Below are 8,738 nucleotides of genomic sequence, written 5' to 3' on the forward strand. Positions count from 1 at the left end.
AGGTTCTATTAGTAATAAAGTAAACTCTAATTACATAAAAGGAAATTGGTTGCCAGCCTAATTTGGCAAAGCTGTACAAAGTACTTTCACTGTTCACAAAGAAAGTTAACAATTATTGTGGAATTTACTTGATACTTAAATTCTGTTATGCAAGCAGGGTATGAGACAGCAGCACACTTTTGCTACTAATGTACCAGTGGTTTGGCATGAATAACGGAGAAGGAGAATTAAAACGTTTTTGCATTAGGTAGCTCTCGGTAACACTTACTATCTGTGTATTAAAGCAGAAAGTTAATGGTCATTACCAATAAACGGTACTAGTGGTGGAGCACTACTACCTTGAACAAGAGGATATTTTGTCATTTTAATTATTGGGAAATACTGTCACTGAAATGGCATTCAAATATTTATTTGTTGTGACTACTGTTTGTTTTATCTGGGAGCATATACTTCTTTATACTCGATAGGACACACGTAAGACATGTGGTCCCTGATTATATTATACACTCCTGGAAATGGAAAAAAGAACACATTGACACCGGTGTGTCAGACCCACCATACTTGCTCCGGGCACTGCGAGAGGGCTGTACAAGCAATGATCACACGCACGGCACAGCGGACACACCAGGAACCGCGGTGTTGGCCGTCGAATGGCGCTAGCTGCGCAGCATTTGTGCACCGCCGCCGTCAGTGTCAGCCAGTTTGCCGTGGCATACGGAGCTCCATCGCAGTCTTTAACACTGGTAGCATGCCGCGACAGCGTGGACGTGAACCGTATGTGCAGTTGACGGACTTTGAGCGAGGGCGTATAGTGGGCATGCGGGAAGCCGGGTGGACGTACCGCCGAATTGCTCAACACGTGGGGCGTGAGGTCTCCACAGTACATCGATGTTGTCGCCAGTGGTCGGCGGAAGGTGCACGTGCCCGTCGACCTGGGACCGGACCGCAGCGACGCACGGATGCACGCCAAGACCGTAGGATCCTACGCAGTGCCGTAGAGGACCGCACCGCCACTTCCCAGCAAATTAGGCACACTGTTGCTCCTGGGGTATCGGCGAGGACCATTCGCAACAGTCTCCATGAAGCTGGGCTACGGTCCCGCACACCGTTAGGCCGTCTTCCGCTCACGCCCCAACATCGTGCAGCCCGCCTCCAGTGGTGTCGCGACAGGCGTGAATGGAGGGACGAATGGAGACGTGTCGTCTTCAGCGATGAGAGTCGCTTCTGCCTTGGTGCCAATGATGGTCGTATGCGTGTTTGGCGCCGTGCAGGTGAGCGCCACAATCAGGACTGCATACGACCGAGGCACAGAGGGCCAACACCCGGCATCATGGTGTGGGGAGCGATCTCCTACACTGGCCGTACACCACTGGTGATCGTCGAGGGGACACTGAATAGTGCACGGTACATCCAAACCGTCATCGAACCCATCGTTCTACCATTCCTAGACCGGCAAGGGAACTTGCTGTTCCAACAGCACAATGCACGTCCGCATGTATCCCGTGCCACCCAACGTGCTCTAGAAGGTGTAAGTCAACTACCCTGGCCAGCAAGATCTCCGGATCTGTCCCCCATTGAGCATGTTTGGGAATGGATGAAGCGTCGTCTCACGCGGTCTGCACGTCCAGCACGAACGCTGGTCCAACTGAGGCGCCAGGTGGAAATGGCATGGCAAGCCGTTCCACAGGACTACATCCAGCATCTCTACGATCGTCTCCATGGGAGAATAGCAGCCTGCATTGCTGCGAAAGGTGGATATACACTGTACTAGTGCCGACATTGTGCATGCTCCGTTGCCTGTGTCTATGTGCCTGTGGTTCTGTCAGTGTGATCATGTGATGTATCTGATCCCAGGAATGTGTCAATAAAGTTTCCCCTTCCTGGGACAATGAATTCACGGTGTTCTTATTTCAATTTCCAGGATTGTAGTTTGCCAGTTACTTATTATAATACACAACATTACAAAATTAGCTATAGCACTTCATTAGTATAATAATTGTAATTTAGAAAGCAAATCTGATTCAACAATTGGTATTGGTGGAAGGGGGGGGGGGGGGGGGGCGGATTGATCTATCAGTAGCTCATATCAAAGCTCGACAATTTAGTCAAAACATAACATGAGAAACACTTAACTGTATACATGTGGCAATATAGACACTGTTGCTTACAAACTTGTACAGTAATTATTCCTTGTGCTTCAAGTTTCTGAGCTAGTAAATCATTCAGAATGACCAAAGTTTTATGCTAATAATTTAAATGCTATTTTGATATTTCAGTAAGAATGACATACAGGCAAAATACCTCAGATCATTTCTTTGCAAATGTACTTTAGTGAAACTTTAACTGTCCCTCATGAAAAACATGTGGTGTACTTCAGAAACAAAACTCACTGCATGGTTAAGACATCTACTACTCCACATGTTATAGAAATTGGTTACTTTTTGATTCAATGGGACAGTATACTTTGGAATACCACAGCTCTTAGGACTCTGTTTAGATAAATGACTTAAAAATAAAATATGAGTGCTCAACATAAAGTTCAAACAACACAAATGTATTATTGAATAAGAAACCATATGACTGGTCCACACAATTATACAGTACTCGACTGATTATTTGAGATGAACCTGGTGGCTGGCAATCTGCTGCGAGTAATCTAAAAGATGGCAAAAGTATCCATGGCTCTTGCTGTATAACAAGCTCTGAAAATTATCTTCTTACTGTATTCATGTCTTGATCTCCCTCTACAATTTTTACCACGCACACTTCCCCCTAGTACTAAATTGACGATCCCGTGGTATCTCACAGTGTGTACTACCAACTGATCCCTTTTTCTATTCATGATGTACCACAAATTTCTTTTGTCACCAATTCTGTTCAGTGTCTCCACATTAGTTATGTGATCTACCCGCCTAGTCTTCAGAATTCTTCAGTACCACCACATTTCAAAGGCTTCTATTTTCTTGTTTAAATTTGTTACTCGTCCATGTTTCATTTCCATGCATGGCTATACTCCATACAAATACTTCCACAAAAGACTTCCTGGCACTTAAATCTATTATCAAAGTTAACATGAATGTCATAGATACTGAGCCAAATTTCTTCTGCATCCATGGCTATTTTAAATAGTCTCGCTGCTTTTCTTGCCATGTTCATCACACAAGACCACTTTGCATGTTACCACCAAATCCATCTTTTCTATTCCCACCAAACCAGTTTTGTAGCAGAGGGAGTTCCCTCCATGTTTCACATGATTAAAACCCTAAGTTCCCCATGCATGAATTAGTAACAAGCAAAGTTTTAACATTTACATTATTTGACAGAAAATGACTTTAAAAAAATGCATACATTAATTATTGTAACATAAATGGACATAAATAATGTATCAAACATTTACACAGATGTTACGTCAAAGGAGTGATACAGAGATCACATGAAATATACGCAGACAAAGAAGTTAATAACTATAGGCGATATTGATATTAGTGCTAAAAGTTCACAATATGAAATGAGACTTCCACTTCTTGATGCTTAACTAAGTCAGTCTGTAACGTGTTTTTACACTGAGACGTTACCAGGCATAGACTTTTACACACAGATATTAGCATGGTGAATAAATACAACTGGCTGACTTTCATCTTAAGAATATTAACTGACAACTCGTGTGACTACATGTTGTTACTGAACCAAATACTGAACTCCAATTGACAGTGCTACCATCTGATGGTTCTATATACAGACGAGCAAGTAATTAATTTGTGAAATTAGTAATTACATTTTAGTTCAAAATCATCAAAATTAGTGGCAATAAGATTACAAAAAGATCAAGTAATAATTTGGTTTAATTATATGATATTTGACTAGAAATTTGTCACATGGATTATTTTGTTAAATCATACACTCCTGGAAATTGAAATAAGAACACCGTGAATTCATTGTCCCAGGAAGGGGAAACTTTATTGACACATTCCTGGGGTCAGATACATCACATGATCACACTGACAGAACCACAGGCACATAGACACAGGCAACGGAGCATGCACAATGTCGGCACTAGTACAGTGTATATCCACCTTTCGCAGCAATGCAGGCTGCTATTCTCCCATGGAGACGATCGTAGAGATGCTGGATGTAGTCCTGTGGAACGGCTTGCCATGCCATTTCCACCTGGCGCCTCAGTTGGACCAGCGTTCGTGCTGGACGTGCAGACCGCGTGAGACGACGCTTCATCCAGTCCCAAACATGCTCAATGGGGGACAGATCCGGAGATCTTGCTGGCCAGGGTAGTTGACTTACACCTTCTAGAGCACGTTGGGTGGCACGGGATACATGCGGACGTGCATTGTGCTGTTGGAACAGCAAGTTCCCTTGCCGGTCTAGGAATGGTAGAACGATGGGTTCGATGACGGTTTGGATGTACCGTGCACTATTCAGTGTCCCCTCGACGATCACCAGTGGTGTACGGCCAGTGTAGGAGATCGCTCCCGACACCATGATGCCGGGTGTTGGCCCTGTGTGCCTCGGTCGTATGCAGTCCTGACTGTGGCGCTCACCTGCACGGCGCCAAACACGCATACGACCATCATTGGCACCAAGGCAGAAGCGACTCTCATCGCTGAAGACGACACGTCTCCATTCGTCCCTCCATTCACGCCTGTCGCGACACCACTGGAGGCGGGCTGCACGATGTTGGGGCGTGATCGGAAGACGGCCTAACGGTGTGCGGGACCGTAGCCCAGCTTCATGGAGACGGTTGCGAATGTTCCTCGCCGATACCCCAGGAGCAACAGTGTCCCTAATTTGCTGGGAAGTGGCGGTGCGGTCCCCTACGGCACTGCGTAGGATCCTACGGTCTTGGCGTGCATCCGTGCGTCGCTGCGGTCCGGTCCCAGGTCGACGGGCACGTGCACCTTCCGCCGACCACTGGCGACAACATCGATGTACTGTGGAGACCTCACACCCCACGTGTTGAGCAATTCGGCGGTACGTCCACCCGGCTTCCCGCATGCCCACTATACGCCCTCGCTCAAAGTCCGTCAACTGCACATACGGTTCACGTCCACGCTGTCGCGGCATGCTACCAGTGTTAAAGACTGCGATGGAGCTCCGTATGCCACGTGGCTGACACTGACGGCGGCGGTGCACAAATGCTGCGCAGCTAGCGCCATTCGATGTCCAACACCGCGGTTCCTGGTGTGTCCGCTGTGCCGTGCATGTGATCATTGCTTGTACAGCCCTCTCGCAGTGTCCGGAGCAAGTATGGTGGGTCTGACACACCGGTGTCAATGTGTTCTTTTTTCCATTTCCAGGAGTGTATATACCTCCCGCAGGATTTATCAAGTTTCATGTAAACTTCACAGGTTCAAAATTTTTGTAATTGCCTTAATTTCTTAACTATCACATCATTTCTCCAACCAAAAGTATTATCTAGTTTAGAAAAAAAACTGGGCAACAAAATCATGACGCCAGTTCTTGGAATTACATAAGCTTTTAGGCTCAAATAACGAAAGTACTTTCTGCCTGGTAGAAAATTTAACAACAATTAATTCCTTGATTAATGACTTTTCAGAAATAGTTAACTGTTTAATGAAAAGAGGGCACTAATTATTAGCTCATGATATTTTTAAGATCACATGGCATGTGAACATCATAAGCTACTGAGTCCTCTCAAAAGGAGATGCTTCCTGAAAGACTAGCTGTACACTTAACTATAAGCATAGTCAGATAAACTACTGGATAATAATTTTCAATAAATATCACGTAAATAAGAATTTTATTAATTTAGGTACAAGGGTTGTTTTTTAAGTAAGGGCCGTTTTTATTTTTAAAAAAAGATACAAATACTTTTGTAAAAAAACTTTTATTTTCTGATTCTACATAGTTTTACCTAGTTGCCTTGTTTATTTAAGCACTTGTCATACCGTACAACTAAGTTTTTAATTCCCTCTTCAAAGAATTCGGCCGCCTGCTCCGACAGCCAAGAGTTCAAGGCCGCTTTCACTTCATCGTTGTCATTGAAGCCCTGCCCGCCAAGATGGTGTTTCAGTACCGGAAAAGGTGAAAATCGCTAGGAGCAAGGTCGGGGCTGTATGGTGCATGGTCCAAAACTTCCCAGCCAAAAGAATCAATCAAATCCCGAGTCTTTTGAGAGGTGTGAGGCCTAGCGTTATCGTGCAGGAGCAAAACTCCTTTTGTCAGCATGCCGCCCCTTTTGTTTTGAATTGCTCTGCGGAGCTTCTTTAGAGTTGCACAGTAGGCATCTGAGTTGATTGTCGTTCCTCGTGGCATAAAGTCCACTAGCAAAACACCGCGCCGGTCCCAGAACACAGTTGCCATAATCTTGTGCTTTGACAGCGTCTGTTTGGCTTTGACCTTGACGGGTGAGGTTGTGTGTCGCCATTCCATCGATTGTCGCTTGCTTTCGGGAGTGATATGGGATACCCATGTTTCATCTCCAGTGACAATTTGACTCAACATGTCATCCCCTTCTTCCTCGTAACGAATCAAAAAGTCCAATGAAGTGGCAAATCTCTTCCCTTTGTGGTCCTCTGTGAGGAGTCTGGGTAACCACCGAGAACACAGTTTCTTAAAGTTTAGGTTTTCAGACACAATTTTGTACAAAATCAATCTTGAAACTTGTGGAAATTCCAAAGAAAGAGTGGAAATTGTGAATCTTCTGTCCTCATGAATCTTTGTTTCGACTGCAGCCACCAAATCATCAGTGATCACAGAGGGCCGGCCTGAGCGTTCTTCGTCATGGACGTTTTGACGGCCATTTTTAAACTCTCTAACCCATTGACGCACTTTACCTTCACTCATTGCATTCAAGCCATAAACTTCTGTTAACTGACGACGAATTTCTGCAGCTGATAGGCTTCTCGCGGTCAAAAAACGTATCACTGACCATATCTCACATGCGGCGGGCAATTCAATAATCGCAAACATTATAAAGTAGCACAGCGATGCGTACACGTCAGCTACAGAGCTGCAACTTGCATCAGTGTGAACGGGAAGGATGCCGGCAAGTGGCACAGTGGCTTGTTGCGGCGTCCGTGCGAACTACAGGACTATACGCGCGAACGGCCCTTACTTAAAAAACAACCCTCGTAAATACAAGATGGGTAATACCTGTATTTTGTAAAGAAGAAATTGTGATCTCAGGACTAGAATTTGAGCAAATCGATTTATTCCACTTTGCTACATTTCAACGTTATAGAGGAAATATGACTGATTTTAATTCTGTGGTTGAAAGTGATAACCACATTATAGATATAACCACTGTTATAGTTGAATTCTTTTATCTTGGCAGCTCGCGCACGCCCGCCCATACGTGGGAGATTTCTGTGTTGCCAGTTGCAAACGACGCGCGCACCAAGAGAAGCAGTGCCATAGTATAGTACAGTTCGCAAACTTACGTTTAAGGGGGAGCACACAGTTTATGAAGTAAAGCCACCAGGGCCGCATTCTAACCCTTTCGCTGCTACAGAGACGTGCTTCCCGCATTCCGCGCTGTGCGCGATTTTGTCATTACTGCACTGCTCGCCTGTGCTGACACATGGTGTTCCGACTGCTTTGACACACTTATCATTCGATTTCACAAAAATTTGACTGTTACACATCTTCTTGGCTGATAAATGACTTAATTTTGTTTCGAAGTTCAATGCAGTTATTGTGCAGCATTAAATGTGATAAACCATTGCACGAAATTTTGAAGAGTTTGCAGAGGTAAAAGTCGATAGCGTATTCTTTCTGTATGGTCGATTTTAGTTGCCACAATGTTGAGAATGAAATGTGGACAATATACCTAAATTTCATATAAAATTTACTGCTTAACAATATCTGATTTAATTTAAGTACCAGATTGGTGTCGTACGTAATATTGAGAAATATTCTGTCTTTCGCAACTGTAATAAAAGTTTTATTTATACCAGAGTCATTTAGCGTTTTTCTAAAAGTTCTGATAAAAACAAAATTGGCGAAGTACACAAAACTGAATTGTGGACGTAATAAAACATAGAAACTAAAATATATTGACGAACTGCCTATTGGCTTCTGTCTCGGATTCTTCGGCCGATGTTCATCTAATGATTTTTCTGACGTTTCGCCAGCACGAGTGGCTGGCATTGTCAAAGCTTCAACCTCCATTGCCGGTGGTGAACTGGAGCCGAGCTCCTGGCCGCAGACTATATGTACCTGGAGCGCCAACGTCCGAGGGCTTCTCCACGGTCATTTCCGGTGCGGTTCTCCTCTTGCTAACTGCGACGGTCGTTCACTGCAGTACGGGAAGCCAGGATCCGTTTACCTTAAGGCTTTCCTCTTTCTTGTTCAAACTGTTCGCGTGTTTTTGTATTTCTACAGCTTCTCTGAACAAGCGCATCTGATAGTGCTTCTCTACAGCCAGAACTTCCTTGTCGGCGAATTTTATTATGTGGTTGGTCTCATTCAGTGCGTGCTCTGCCACGGCCGATTTCTCCACCTGCCCCAACCTGCAATGTCGCTTATGCTCTTTGATCCTGGTGTTAATGGATTGTCCAGTCATTCCGACATAAACTTTTCCGCAAGTGCATGGTATACGGTATATTCCCGACATTGCAAGTGGGTCTCTTTTCTCCTTCGCCGATCTAAGACACTCTTTGATCTTCCTTGTCGGCTTGAAAATCGTCTTTACGCCATGTTTGCGCAATATATGACCAATTCTGTCCATCACTCTGGGAATGTATGGCAGAAAGGCCATACCC

This window comes from Schistocerca nitens, chromosome 1 (genome assembly GCF_023898315.1).
Source record: "Schistocerca nitens isolate TAMUIC-IGC-003100 chromosome 1, iqSchNite1.1, whole genome shotgun sequence".
NCBI lineage: Eukaryota > Metazoa > Arthropoda > Insecta > Orthoptera > Acrididae > Schistocerca > Schistocerca nitens.